At 39.6% G+C, this 16,361-nt stretch overlaps 1 pseudogene across 1 annotated transcript; it reads left to right on the top strand.

The window, feature by feature from the left end:
* The first annotated feature begins 419 nt into the window (after positions 1-419).
* Positions 420-1,644, top strand: LOC308511374 (splicing factor 45-like; annotated as a pseudogene). Its single transcript has one exon. The product of its transcript is annotated as a splicing factor 45-like (transcript).
* Positions 1,645-16,361: the final 14,717 nt, after the last annotated feature.

Below are 16,361 nucleotides of genomic sequence, written 5' to 3'. Positions count from 1 at the left end.
TTTGTTCATTAGATTCCACATGTGAGTAAGATCATGTAATACTTGTTTTTCTCTGACTGGCTTATTTAGCTTAGCATAATACTCTCCAGTCATTTAACCCAGTGATCCCACTTCCAGTAATATATCCTAAGAAACCAGAAACACCAATCAGAAAGCATATGTTCACCCCTATGTTCATAGCAGCACAATTTACAAAAGCTAAGATTTGGAAACAGCCCAAGTGCCCATCAGCAGATGAGTGTATAAAAAAGCTGTGGTAGGCACCCGCAGGCGCCCGTGGACTTTGCCTGTGGTCCAGGCCATCAGGGGCTTATGCCCAGTGTGCCCAGCCTTCCCTCACAGGGGTGTCTGGGCCTTGCTGCATGCTGCTGCAGCCCATGGGGACAGTGGGCCTGGAAAGCTGGCATTAAACTGAAAAGATGTCACTGTATGATGACCTGGGAGTGGAGACCAGTGACTCGAAAACAGAAGGCTGGTCCAAAAACTTCAAACTTCTGCAGTCTCAACTTCAGGTGAAGAAGGCAGCTCTCACTCAAGCAAAGAGCCAGAGAACAAAACAAAGTACAGTCCTTGCCTAGATAATCGACCTAAAGTGAGCGGCGGCTCTTCAGACAGCCGGCAGACTGTGGACACCCCACCTCACGTAGCAACTGGCCTAAAGGATCCTGTAACCAATGGATTTTCTGCAGGAGAAGTTTTGATTACCTTAGCTGATAAATATGATCTTATGTTTTCTAATGATTATGAGAAAGTGGTGAAGCGCCAAAGAGAAGAATGACAGAGACAGCGGGAGCTGGAAAGACAAAAAGAAATAGAAGAGAGAGAAAAGAGACCTAAAGACAGACATGAAGTCAGTGGGTTTTCAAGGTGACCAGATCCAGATTCTAATGGAGATAAAGATTATGAGTGAGAAAGGAGAAGAAGAAGTATGGGTGGAGCTGCCATCGCACCACCCACTTCTGTAGAGAAAGACAAAGAGTTACCCTGAGAATTTCCTTATGAAGAGGATCCAAGACCTTGCTCACAGTTTTCTAAAGCTGCCATTCCTTCACACACACCTCCATTTATGAGGAACAGGACAGTCCCAGATCTCCAAAAGGCCCTGGCAGCTCCTTTCTTGTCAACATGGGTGTCACAGTAGCACATAAAATCATGCAGAAGTATGGCTTTTGGGAAAGCCAAGTGTGTGTTCATGGTCTTGGTAAGAATGAGCAAAGGCTGAGCATGGCATTATCAGTGGAGAAAATGAGCAAGCAAGGAGGCAAGATCATTGTGGGCGAAGTCACAGAGAAAGATGCAGTCAAGAAGTCGGATTCAAGTCCATTAACTGAAATACTTAAATGTCCTACTAAAGCGGTCCTACTAAGGAACATGGTTAGTGCAAGAGAGGTAGATGAAGAGTTGGAAGTTGAAACCAAGGAAGAGCGTGAAAAATATGGCAAAGTTGGAAAATGTGTGATATTTGAAATTCCTGGTGTCCCTGATGATGAAGCAGTATGAATATTTTTAGAATTTGAGAGGGTTAAATCAGCAATTAAAGCTGTCATTGATCTGAATGGGAGGTATTTTGGTGGATGGGTGGTAAAAGCATATTTCTACAATTTGGATAAATTCAGGGTGTTGGATTTGATGGAACCAGTTTGATTTTAAGAACGAGAGCATGGGCTACAAGCTGCAAGCTGAGCAGAGAAGAAAAAGGCAACAGCCAGTCTGCATGGCTGTTGGGTACAGAGGCTCTTGGAAGGACTGCAGAGATGCATGTTGATTAATCCCTTTTTATTTATTTTTTTTAATATAGTATAAAAATCTTTTTTTAAAAAAAGCTTTGGTACATTTATGCAATGGAATACTAGAATACTACATGGCTATAAAAAAGAAGGAACCCTTACCATTTGCAACTGTATTTTCTGTTTTTAATACTTGGTTCTTGTTCCAGATTTCCCTTTTGGCATCACTGGTGGGTTTACACCATCCTCTATTGATCAGATAGCATTACTTTTTTTTGCAACCCAAAGTTATTTATCTCATCTCCTAGGGCAGTGGTCGGCAAACTCATTAGTCAACAGAGCCAAATATCAACAGTACAACGATTGAAATTTCTTTTGAGAGCCAAATATTTTTTAATATATTTTATTGATTTTTTACAGAGAGGAAGGGAGAGGGATAGAGCGTTAGAAACATTGATGAGAGAGAAACATCAATCAGCTGCCTCCTGCACATGTCCTACTGGGGATGTGCCTGCAACCCAGGTACATGCCCTTGACCAGAATCTAACCTGAGACCTTTCAGTCTGCAGGCCGACTCTCTATCCACTGAGCCAAACCGGTGCTAGCGAGAGCCAAATTTTTTAAACTTAAACTATATAGGTAGGTACATTGTTATTAACTTAATTAGGGTACTCCTAAGCTGCCTTTTGCTAAAAACGTCCTCAATCTGATTGAGGTACGTTCGCTGAGGTCGACCCCTTCCAACTCTCCCATCCACACTCGTCTTGTATACTTGTTTCGTCTATCTCCTTTCCTTCATCCTCTCTATATGTCCAAACCATCTCAACATACCTTTCTCAATCCTCGACACTACATCTTCTTTCACTCCACAACGTTCCCTAAAATTAACTTAATAAACTTTACTTGAAGTTTTAAGTCTTAGTTAAACTATAGGTACATTGAATAAAACTTGATATCATACTTAATAACGATATTATTTATTGATAAAATTAAATTCCTTACAATTTACCTTACAATATTCATAAAATTAAATCATGACAATGACTGACAAACACTAATGTGAACAATGGCCTTGCATCTCCTTGGAAAGTTTGGATAAGTCAGGTTTGTATGTTGTTGTTTTTAATTCTAGGCACGATTCCAGGTTCTCATCAATAGGACAACTTCTCAATTTACTCTTGATAAGGTTCATGCTTGAAAATGATTGTTCGCATAAATATGTAGACCCGAATAAGGAAAGGACAGCAAACGCTAGTTTTTTTCAGTTGATTATATGAGTCAGGAATACTATTCCAGGTGTTAAAAATAAACATATCTTCCTTCTCCAGGTCTTTCAAAGCACACCACCTGTGCTGTGAACTAAGTTCACATTTGTTTTTCTCTAATATTTCTATATCAGCACAAAGACTCCACAGTTCCTTGTTTTTTTAAATCCAGCAATTGCATTTCAAAGTTGCCAATGTCAATATTAAAGGGGGAAAATTTTAATTCTGTTACAGTAGCATTGAGAGGTTTTTTAACAAAGGCTAATGCCGCTTTGCTGTTTCTGAATTCCTGAAACCTGTTGAGAAAAGCTTCCCTCATATTTAAAAGTGTTGTTTTGAAATAGCAAATGTCAATATCAGAATTATTTTCTTGGCGATGTTTAAACAGGCTAGGAAAGTGAATCAAAGTTTCTCTCTCAAAATCTTGAGCAAAAGGAGATAACTTGTTTTCGAATGAAATAACTTCTAACATTGAAAAAATTGTGTTTCCTTTCCCCTGTAGTTTATGATTAAGCTGATTTAGATGAGACGTAACCTCTACCATGAAATTTTTGGATCCACCATTAACCCCCACCACCTTCTCACCAAGGCCTTTTTTTTTTATTTCATGACAATCAGCAAATATGTTTTTACCTGTCCCAACCTCATGCTCCATGAGGGACCTCACAAAAAGTGTATCCTCTGCTCAGCCTTTGTCAATATCTTTAGCCATTCCTTTCAAGAACTTGTTTCAATTTCTATGACATGATCTATTCTTAGTGAAGCCATGCTAGGGAGTTTTAAACTCTCACATTTTCATCCAAGTGACTCAGTAGTTTGCTCTCAATAAAGAACTGTGATTTGTGTGTCATACCTCTCCCAAGGAGGGATTCTAACTTTACAAAAGCAGGGTACAAAGGACTTTCACAACCACAGTTGCCTTTTTAGGAGATACACTTAACTCTGTCTCAGGTTAACCCAAGTCCCTTTCTTTGTTTATCCATGCTACTTAGAGCAGTGGCCTCAGCCCTGGCTGCTCATGCAAACCAGCTGAGGAGCTTTTAAAAAGCACAACAGGTGTCTGGACCTAATCCCCTACCAATTGAATCAAAACTCCTGTGAGTAGGGCCTGGGCACTGGGATTTTTGGTAGTTCCGTGGTGAGATGTGCAGCCAAGGCTGAGAGCCAATGCCTACAAGTGTCAATTAGAATTGTTTTGTTCCCATTGCCTGAGCAAAATGTTTCAGCAATAGAAACTAATAACACCAACCCCAAATTGGCAAAACTACTATGTTGGTGAGACGGTTTGCAGCCGGGAAGGGCAGAGCTCCCCTGGAAAGGTAAAAAACCAGGGATCTGGGCAGGAAAGTTTCCCAGACCTCTGAGCCCAGAGGGTTAGAGGGAGATCGCGTGGCAGACAGCCACGTCCCTTGTGACAAGCATAGCCCCTGACTGGGGAAAGGAGATCCGCGGGATTCCTGGCACCGCCGGGGGATTTGAGGTCTGGATTCTGTGATCACGGAGGACTGAGCCTAAAGGGGGCAGCCTGAAGAGCTGACCAGACCATGCAGTGCCGGTAATAGAAGAGCTTGTAAGAAAGTCAGCCTTCCCCGTTTCCGCGGCCGGCGTTTGCTTGTTTATTTTCACTGAATCCTGTTCATAAGACATTTCGGATACAGACACTCACCTGTGATGAAGAGAGGGAGAAGGTGCGGACTAGTGGAATCTGGGGAGAGACTGAGGAGAGAAGGGTGACCGGGAGAGGTGGCAGCTAATTGAGTGCTGAGACACCCCTAGGCCCAGGATCGGGGCAGCCATTCTCTCCAGAGGGTGGGACTCCCCTACCTAGCCCCCAGGCAAGGAGCACAGCCACACCCAGATTCCACCCTGAACAAGATCAAGGATTAAAATAATCTGATCAATCCCTGGGAGTTAACAGGGTCTGGCCTATAGAGGGATTTTCAATCCCAGCAACAACACAGAGCAGGGTAACGATTAAAGAAACAGCTTTGGATAGTTGACCTCCCCAAACCAGTTTTAAGTGCATAGAGAAGCTGTATAGCCTCAGAGGCCAACCCCAGAACACTCCCACCCAGAGGCTGAGCCACAAACTGACTCTTTGCTAAACACAAAATAAGGCAGTCTGGGAAACAAATACAGCCTGCTTTAAAATAAGGACTGTGGTTTACAACACAGAGGAACAGTGAATCGCAGGGAAATTCAACACTCTCCTGAATACCTGGCAGGACTAAGGCGAGCCAGACTGACGAGTAGAAGAACCGAAGGACCTTCACTACTGCAATTTTTTTTTCTTTTTTCACCTTTTAACTAAGAAACCAATTTTTTTTTCATCTTTTTCCATTACCTGATTTTACCCTTGTAATTACTACATTCTTATTTTTAACCAGTATTATTACTGCTACCATTTTACCATTTTTTAAAGTGCCATTTCATTTTCTCTTTATTTTATTTTGGGATTAGTGTTATCCATTCTATTTTCATCATTCCTTTAGCAACAATTTTCCCTACCTCAATTTTACCTCTATGCTAAAACCCTCTCTCTCACTTTTCCCCTTTTGTTGTCCTGTTTCTCTTACCCTATTCCTGCTTTAGATTTTCCCTATTCTTTCTGTTTACCTCCTGTCAAAATTTCACCCTACTTATATATCCTATTTCCAAACCACTGCTCTAAATCTTTATACACATACCCCTTATCTTTTTTCACTATCCAAATTTTTTTTTATTTTTTATTTTTTTTATTTTTTTCTTCTTTTATCTTTCTATTGTTTTGTTGCTGTTTGCTTGATTGTTGAGTATATTGTTTTTTTGTTGTTGCTCGTTTTTTTGTGTGTGTCTGTGTGTCTGTGTGTGTGTTTTAGGACTGGTTGTGAGGCTGTTTTGCTTTTGCTTTTTATTTTTTTCTGCTGGTTTTCCCCTTCCTCCACCCATCCCCCACCCCCACCCCCCCAGTTATTTTTGTGCTTCTGTTTTCCCTTGCCTCTCATGATATTATTGTTTGTTTCTAGCTTGCATTCATCTCCAGGGAGCTGTTGCTGGAATTTGTTGGGATTAGTGGCAGTTCTATAGGAGTTTTCTCCTCATATAAATAGTCTCTTCCCCTCTTCCACTTCATTCCCTCTTTTCGCTCTTTTTTTTCCTTTTCTTTTCTCTCTTTATTTTCCCCCCTCCTTTCTCCCAATTTCATTTTTGTACTCCTTTTTTTGGTCCCTACTTTTCTTTTCTTTTCTTTTTTCTCTTTTATCTTTTTCTCTTCTTTCTTCCTTATCCCCTAAATCTCTTAATTAGGGTGGTCACCTTTATTTGGGGTTATTAATATCGTGAATATATTTGTGTTTAGTGCCTGGTACGTGGTGCCTTGTTGTGTTGTATTTTGTGCCTTTAAATCAACGCAGCATATCCAAGCAACGGCAGCCTCCTGAGCACCACACCCTCTGTCTGAGGAACAGTAGCTGTATGTGAAACCTCCCCCCACCAGCCAAAAGAGCCACCACAGCTGTGAACAGCACCCACCAGAGGAGGTGCTGCCAACTGAGGAGCAGTTGCTACCGCAACTGCCTGAAGAGCAACCACAGCTCAAGGAGTCACTGCCACCCAGGGACCAGCCACTGAACGACTCAACGTCTAGATATGTCAGTGAGATCAAACATGGGTAGACAAAGAAACCCCTAAAGAAAAAGAGGACTCGCCAGAAAAGCAGCTAAGTGATACAGAGGCATGCAACATGACAGAAAAAGAATTCAGACTAAGGGTCCTAGAGTGCATGAACCGGACGGAGGAAAAAATCAATAACATATGCAAGAAGCTAGAAGAAACAGATGAAAAAATCAACAACTTAAGACCCAAGAAGAAATGAAGAGCGATATAGCTGCAATAAAAAACACCATTGAAAATATCAACAGTAGACTAGGAGAAGCGGAGGACCGAATTAGTGAATTAGAAGACAAGGAAGCAAAACACACCCAAACTGTACTGCAATTGGAGAAAAAAATTAAAAGACGGGAGGAGAGCCTAAGGGAGCTTTGGGACAACATGAAACGAAACAACATACGAATAATAGGGGTGCCAGAACAACAAAAAGATGAACAAGGATTAGAAAACCTACTCGAAGAAATAATATCAGAAAACTTCCCTGAGGTGGGGAAGAAAAAAGTCACACAAGCCCAGAGAGTCCCAAACAAGGTGAACCCGAAAAGACTCACACTGAGACACATCATAATTACCATGGAAAATGTTCAGGACAAAGAGAGAATCTTACAGGCTGCAAGAGAGAGACGGAAAGTTACATACAAGGGGTCTCCCATTAGATTATCAAATGATTTCTCAACAGAAACACATCAGGCAAGAAAAGAATGGACGGAAATTTACAAAGTGATGCAAAGCAAAGGACTGAATCCAAGAATACTCTAGCCAGCAAGGCTATCATTCAAACTTAAAGGGGAAATAAGAAGCTTCACAGACAAAAAAAAAGGCTAAGGGAGTTTATCACCACCAAGCCAGCAATGCAAGAAATGCTAAAGGGACTGGTGTATAAAGAAGAAATAAAAAGCTTAGAAAGAAAAAGGCCACACAAAAACAGAAATGGCTACAAACAAGTACCTTTCAATAATAACTTTAAATGTAAACCGACTAAATGCTCCAACTAAAAGACATCGAGCGGCTGAATGGATTAAAAAACATGACCCATACATCTGCTGTCTACAAGAAACCCACCTCATTAGAAGGGACTCACACTGACTGAAAGTGAAGGGATGGAAAAATATCTTTCAGGCAAATGGAAAGGAAAAGAAAGCTGGGGTAGCAATACTTATATCGGACAAAATAGACCTCAAAGTGAAGGCCATAACAAGAGATAAGGAAGGCCACTTCATAATACTAAAGGGATCAATACAATAAGAAGATATAACCTTGGTAAACATATATGCACCCAATGCAGGAGCACCCAAATTAACAAAAAAACTCCTGGAAGATATGAAAGGAGAGATCAACAACAATACAATCATAGTAGGGGACTTTATCTTTTTTTTTTTATGTAAATCTATTGCTTTATTTCCTCATCTATGATAGTGTATACATATTTTACTTATGAAGTTTGAAAAGTTGCTCTGAATTTTTCCTTTATACTTTCTTAGACTGCTACTATGATAGATTTGGTAATAATCCTTCTGTATCATTTATGTTGCTTCTTTTTTTTTAATTAAATATTTATTGTTCAGATTATTACATGTGTTCCTCTTTTCCCCCCCCCATAACTCCCCTCCTCCCAGCCCCACCCTCCGCCCTCACTCCCCACCCACTGTCCTCATCCATAGGTACACGATTTTTGTCCAGTCTCTTCCCGCATCTCCCACACCCCTTTCCCCCCCAAGAATAGTCAGTCCATTCCCTTTCTATGTCCCTGATTCTATTATAATCATCAGTTCATACTGTTCATCAGATTATTTATTCACTTGATTCTTAGATTCACTTGTTGATAGATGCATATTTGTTGTTCATAATTTGTATCTTTACCTTTTTATTCCTCTTCCTCTTCTTAAAGGATACCTTTCAGCATTTCATATAATCCTGGTTTGGTAGTGATGAACTCCTTTAGCTTTTCCTTATCTGTGAAGCTCTTTATCTGACCTTCAATTCTGAATGATAGCTTTGCTGGATAAAGTAATCTTGGTCGTAGGTTCTTGGTATTCATCACTTTGAATATTTCTTGCCACTCCATAGTAGGGGACTTTAATACACCACTGACATCACTGGATAAGTCCTCTAAACAAACAATCAGCGAAGAAACAGCAATCCTAAATGACTCACTAGATCAGATGGACTTAATAGACATCTTCAGAACACTTCACCCCAAAGCCACGGAATATACATTCCACTCTGTTGCTCATGGGACATATTCAAAAATAGACCACATCTTGGGTCACAAGCAAAGTATCCCCAAATTCAAGAAGATTGAAATCATAAAAAGCATCTTCTCAGACCACAATGGCATAATATTGGAAATAAACTACAATAAAAACAACCCCAAATACTCAAACACTTGGAAGCTGAATAGCATGTTATTAAATATTGATTGGATTAACAATGAGATCAAAGAAGATATCAAAAACATCCTGGAAACTAATGACAATGAAAACAAAACAATCCAAAACCTATGGCACACAATGAAAGCAGTCCCGAGAGGGAAGTTTATAGCTCTACAAGCCTATCTCAAAAAACAAGAAAAAAATGGTAGTAAATCATCTAACTCTACAACTCAAAGAATTAGAAGGAGAGCAACAAGAAAAGCCCAGAGTGAGCAGAAGGAAGGATGCCGGGGTCCAACCCCAGCAGGTCCAGGGGTTCCCAAAGGCGTAGACAGAGTCGGCGAAGAAGGAAGGACACGGAGACAGCGTTCAGTTGATCAGCAGCCTAGCCAGGATCTCCAGCCAAGTTCTGGTCTCGATCTCCAGAGAGGTTCTGCTGTTTATTGTTTTGTTACATCCATATTTATACCAGTTGATTTTAATCCTGTCAATTTCTATTACAAAGGTTAGGGCGTTTCTTATCTCCATTCCAGGGAGTAAAGATTATGTAGCTTAAACATGATTGTTTGTAGTTAAAGTGATTAACTACCCACCTGGCACTTAGTTAAGGAGTTTCATCCCCTCCCTGACTTCAGGGAAAAATTCCTACCTGGGGAAACAACCTTTCTCGGAGAGGTGACCTTAGTTAAAACACACAGCGCTAAGGGGAGCAAACATATTAAGAACAGTATGCTATATATGCCAGGTCCCTTGAAACATATGCTGTGCAGATGTTTCTTTCCTGCAGCGACTGTGTCAAGCAGCAAGGATGGACCGGCTTCCGGCAGAAGGAGATAATAAAGATTAGATCAGAAATAAATGACATAGAGACAAAAAAAAAATACAGAAAATCAATGAAACCAAGAGCTGGTTCTTTGAAAGGATAAACAAAATTGACAAACCTCTAGTCAGACTCAAGAAGAAGCAAAGAGAGAGGATCCAAATAAACAAAATCAGAAACGATAGAGGCAAAATAAAAACAGACCCCCCAGACATACAAATGATTGTTAAAAAATACTATGGACAGCTCTACTCCAACAAACTAGACAACCTGGAGGAAATGGACAAATTCCTAGAAAAATACAACATTCCAAAACTCAATCAGGAAGAATCCAAAAATCTCAATTGGCCAATAACTATGGAAGAAATTGAAGCAGTCATCAAAAAGCTTCCAGCAAACAAAAGCCCAGGACCAGACTGCTTCACAGGGGAGTTTTACCAAACACTCAAGGAAGAACTAAAACCTATACTCCTCAGGATACTACTACAAAAAACTCCAGAGGAGGGAACACTTCCAAGCTCATTCTATGAAGCCAGCATCACCCTAATACCAAAACCACATAAAGACAACACAATGAAAGAGAATTACAGGCCAATATCCCACATGAACATAGATGCCAAAATCCTCAACAAAATCTTAGCAAATCGGATCCAGCAGTACATCAGAAAGATCATACACCATGACCAAGTAGGATTTATCCCAGGCATGCAAGGATGGTACAATATCCGCAAATCAATAAACGTGATACACCACATAAGCAAATTGAAAGAAAAAAACCACATGGTCATATCAATTGATGCAGAAAAAGCATTTGATAAAATCCAACACCCGTTTTTGATAAAAACCCTCAGCAAGGCGGGAGTAGAAGGATCATACCTCAACATAATAAAAGCCATATATGCCAGGCCCACAGCCAACAGCATACTCAATGGACAAAAACTAACACCATTTCCCCTAAGAACAGGAACAATACAGGGATGCCCACTCTCACCACTCCTGTTCAACATAGTACTGGAAGTATTAGCCATCGCAATTAGGCAAGAAGAAGAAATAAAAGGCATCCAAATTGGAAAAGAGGAAGTAAAACTGTCCTTATTTGCAGACGACATGATATTATACTTAAAAAACCCTACAGACTCCATCAATAAACTATTAGACTTAATAAAAGAATTCAGCAATGTAGCAGGATACAAAATTAACCCCAAGAAATCTGAGGCATTTCTATACACCAATAGTGAAATTTCAGAAAGAGAGATCATAAAATCAATCCCATTCACCATCGCACCAAAAAAATTAACTACCTAGGAATAAACTTAACTAAAGAGGTAAAAGACCTCTACTCAGAAAACTACAGGACGTTGAAAAAAGAGATAGAGGAAGACATAAACAGACGGAAGAACATACCATGTTCATGGATTGGTAGAATCAACATCACATATGTAATACCCTTTGTAATACTTTAAGCAGTAAATTTTAAAAAATAAGTAAATAAATAAAAAATAAAAAATAAAATAAAATGTCCATACTACCCAAAGCAATCTATAAATTCAACGCACTTCCCATTAAAATACCAACGGCATACTTCACAGATCTAGAACGAACTCTTCAAAAATTCATCTGGAATAAAAAAAGACCCTGAATAGCTGCAGCATTCCTGCGAAAGGACAAAGTAGGTAGGATCTCAATACCAGATATCAAGATGTATTACAAAGCCACTGTTCTCAAAACTGCCTGGTACTGGGACAAGAACAGGCATATAGATCAATGGAATAGAATAGAGAGCCCAGAAATCGGCCCGAACCAATATGCTCAATTAATATTTGACAAAGGAGGCAAGAACATACAATGGAGCCAAGATAGTCTCTTCAATAAATGGTGTTGGGAAAACTGGACAGATATATGCAAGAAAATGAAACTAGATCACCAACTTACACCATACACAAAAATAAACTCAAAATGGATAAAGGACTTAAATGTACGACAGGAAACCATAAAAATTCTAGAAGAATCCAAAGGCAACAAAATTTCAAACATATGCCGAAGCAATTTCTTCACTGATACAGCTCCTAGGGCACTTGAAACTAAAGAGAAAATGAACAAATGGGACTACATCAAAATAAAAAGCTTCTGCACACCAAAGGAAACCATCAACAAAACAATGAGAAAACCCACTGCGTGGGAAAGCATATTTGCTAATGTAATCACCTATAAGGGTTTAATCTCCAAAATTTATAGGGAACTCATACAACTTAACAAAAGGAAGATAAACAATCCAATCAAAAAATGGGCAAAGGACCTAAATAGACACTTTTCAAAAGAGGACATTCAGAAAGCCAACAGACATATGAAAACATGCTCAAAGTCACTAACCATCCAAGAGATGCAAAACAAAACAACAATGAGGTACCATCTCACACCTGTCAGAATGGCTATCATCAACAAATCAACAAACGACAAGTGCTGGAGAGGATGTGGAGAAAAGGGAACACATGTGCACTGCTGGTGGGAATGCAGACTGGTGCAGCCACTATGGAAGAGAGTATGGAGTTTCCTCAAAAAACTAAAAATGGAACTCCCATTTGACCCCGTGATCCCACTTCTAGGAATATATCCCAAGAAACCAGAAACACCAATCAGAAAGGATATATGCCCCCATATGTTCATAGCAGCACAATTCACCATAGCTAGAATCTGGAAACAGCCTAAGTGCCCATCAGTAGATGAATGGATTAGAACACTGTGGTACATCTACATGATGGAATACTATGCTGCTCTAAAAAAGAAGGAACTCTTACCATTTGCAACGTCATGGATGGAACTGGAGAGCATTATGCTAAGTGAAATAAGCTAGTCAATGAAGGAAAAATACCACATGATCTCACTCATTCATGGATAATAGAGACCATTATAAACTTTTGAACAATAATAGATACAGAGGCAGAGCTGCCTCAAACAGGTTGTCAAACTGCAGCAGGAAGGCCGGGGAGGGTTGGGGGGCAGGAGGGAGGGGGGTAAGAGATCAACCAAAGGACTTGTATGCATGCATATAAGCATAACCAATGGACATAAGACACTGGGGGATAGGGGAGGCCATGGGATTGTCAAGGGCGGGGGAAAAAAGGGACACATATGTAATATCCTTTGTAATACTGTAAGCAAAAAAAAAAATGTTTCAGCAATATATTCCACTGAAATCCATCAGAGTTTAACAAATGTTACTAATAATGATTTTGCATTTGCCTGCTGACTGACTGGCTCACTCAACTCTTGCATGAATCGGGCGTGCCTCCCCTGCGCTGCTAGGCCTGCGACGTGCCTATGAGGAGTCTCCCTTCACCCGTCCAACTGACACCCCCCCACTTCTTCTTTTTTTGTTATTGCATAAAATATTACAAAGAGTAGTACATTTGTCTCCTTTATTTCCCCTTGACCTTCCCCCAGCCTCTCCTACCCCCCAGTGTCTTGTGTCCATTGGTTATGTTTATATGCATGCATACAAGTCCTTTGGTTGATCTCTTACCGCCCCCAACCCTACCCAACCTTCCTGCTGTAGTTTGACAGTCTGTTTAATGCTGCTCTGCCTCTGTACTATTTTTGCTCATCAGTTTTTAATGCTCTTTATTATCCATAAATGAGTGAGATCATGTGGTATTTTTCTTTCATTGACTGGCTTATTTCACTTAGCATAACGCTCTCCAGATCCATCCATGCTGTTACAAATGGTAAGAATTCCTTCTTTTTTACAGCAGCATAGTATTCTATCGTGTAGGTGTACCACAGTTTTCTAATCCATTCATCTACTGATGGGCACTTAGGCTGTTTCCAGATCTTAGCTATGGGGAATTGTGCTGCTATGAACATAGGGGTACCTATATCCTTTCTGATTGGTGTTTCTGTTTTCTTGGGATATATTCCCAAAAGTGGGATCAATGGATTAAATGGGAGTTCCATTTTTAACTTTTTGAGGAAACTCCATACTCTCTTCCATAGTGGCTGCACCAGTCTGCATTCCCACCAGCAGTGCACGAGTGTTCCCTTTTCTCCACATCCTCTCCAGCACTTGTCGTTTGTGGATTTGTTGATGATAGCCATTCTGACAGGTGTGAGATGTTACCTCATTGTTGTTTTGTTTTGCATCTCTTGGATGGTTAGTGACTTTGAGCATGTTTTCATATGTCTGTTGGCTTTCTGAATGTCCTCTTTTGAAAAGTGTCTATTTAGGTCCTTTGCCCATTTTTTGATTGGATTGTTTATCTTCCTTTTGTTAAGTTGTATGAGTTCCCTATAAATGTTGGAGATTAAACCCTTATCGGTGATTACATTGGCAAATATATTCTCCCATGCAGTGGGCTTTCTTGTTGTCTTGTTGATTGTTTCTTTGCTGTGCAGAAGCTTTTTATTTTGATGTAGTCCCACTTGGTTATTTTCTATTTAGTTTCCACTGCCCTAGGGCAGGGGTCCTCAAACTACGGCCCGCGGGCCACATACAAATACAAATATTGTATTTGTTCCCGTTTTGTTTTTTTAATTCAAAATAAGATATGTGCAGTGTGCATAGGAATTTGTTCATAGTTTTTTTTTTTAAACTATAGTCCGGCCCTCCAATGGTCTGAGGGACAGTGAACTGGCCCCCTGTTTAAAAGTTTGAGGACCCCTGACCTAGGGGATGTATCCGTGAAGAAATTGCTTTGGCATAAGTCTGAGATTTTGTTGCCTTTGGATTCCACTAGTATTTTTATGGTTTCCCGTGTTACATTTAAGTCCTTTATCCATTTTGAGTTTATTTTTGTGTATGGTGTGAGTTGGTGGTCTAGTTTCATTTTTTGCATGTATCTGTCCAATTTTCCCAGCACCCTTTATTGAAGAGACTGTCTTGACTCCATTGTATGTTCTTGCCTCCTTTGTCAAATATTAATTGAGCATATAGGTTCTGGTTGATCTCTGGGTTCTCTATTCTATTCCATTGATCTATATGCCTGTTCTTGTGCCAGTACCAGGCAGTTTTGAGAACAGTGGCTTTGTAATACAGCTTGATATCTGGTATTGAGATCCCACCTACTTTGTTCTTCTTTTTCAGGATCACTGCCGCTATTTGGGGTCTTTTTTTATTCCAGATGAATTTTTGGAGAATTTGTTCTAGGTCTGTGAAATATGTCGTTGGTATTTTATTGGAGAGTGCATTGAATTTATAGATTGCTTTGAGTAGTATGGACATTTTAATGATGTTGATTTTACCAATCCATGAACACGGTATGTTCTTCCATCTGTTTATATCTTCCTCTATCTATTTTTTCAAATCCTGTAGTTTTCTGGGTAGAGGTCTTTTACCTCTTTAAGTTTATTCCTAGGTATCTCATTTTTTTGGGTGCAACTATAAATGGGATTGCTTTTTTAGTCTCTCTTTCTGTAAGTTCGTTATTGGTTTATAGAAATGCCATAGATTTCTTGGCATTAATTTTGTATCCTGCTACATTGCCAAATTCGTTTATTAAGTCTAATAGTTTTTTGATGGAGTCCTTAGGGTTTTTTATGTACAATATCATGTCATCTGGGAATAAGGACAGTTTTACTTCTTCATTTCCAATTTGGATGCCTTTTATTTCTTCTTCTTGTCTAATTGAAATGGCTAGTACTTCCAGTACTATGTCAACAGGAGTGATGAGAGTGGGCATTCCTGTCTTGTTCCTGTTCTTAGGGTAAGCAGAAGGAAGAAAATAATAAAGATCAGAGCGGAGATAAACGACATAGTGACCAAAAAAACAACAACAACAACAAAAAAACAATACAAAAGATCCACAAAACCAAGATCTGGTTCTTTGAAAGGATTAACAAGATTGATGAACCTCTAGCCAGGCTCACCAAGAAGCAAAGAAAGAGGACCCAAATAAACAAAATCAGAAATGAAAGAAGAGAAATAACAACAGACCCCACATAAATATAAAGGATAGTTAAAAAATATTATGAACAACTCTACTCCAACAAACTAGACAACCTGGAGGAAATGGACATATTCCTAGAAAAATACAACCTTCCAAAACTCAATCAGGAAGAATCTACAAATCTAAATAGGCCAATAACTAATGATGAAATTGAAATAGTAATCAAAAAGCTTCCAGCAAACAAAAGCCCAGGACCAGACGGCTCACAGGGGAGTTTAACCAAACATTCAAGGAAGAACTAAAACCTATCCTCCTCAGACTTTTCCAAAAAATTCAAGAGGAAGGAACACTTCCAAGCTCATTCTATGAAGCCAGAATCACCCTAATACCAAAAACCAGATAAAGACAACACAACGAAAGAGAATTACAGGCCAATATCCCACATGAACATAGATGCCAAAAACCCAGCAAATCGGATGCAGCAGTACATCAGAAAGATGATACACCATGACCAAGTAGGATTTATTCCCGGGATGCAAGGATGGTACACTATCTGCAAATCAATAAACATAATACATCACATAAACTAATTGAGAGATAAAAACCACATAGTCATATCAATTGATGCAGAAAAAGCATTTGACAAAATC

The sequence above is a fragment of the Myotis nattereri genome, assembly GCF_964212035.1.
Source record: "Myotis nattereri genome assembly, chromosome: X".
Classification (NCBI taxonomy): Eukaryota; Metazoa; Chordata; class Mammalia; order Chiroptera; family Vespertilionidae; genus Myotis; species Myotis nattereri.
The sequence above is the reverse complement of the archived record's forward strand: the minus strand, read 5'-3'. Positions and strand labels throughout refer to the sequence as shown.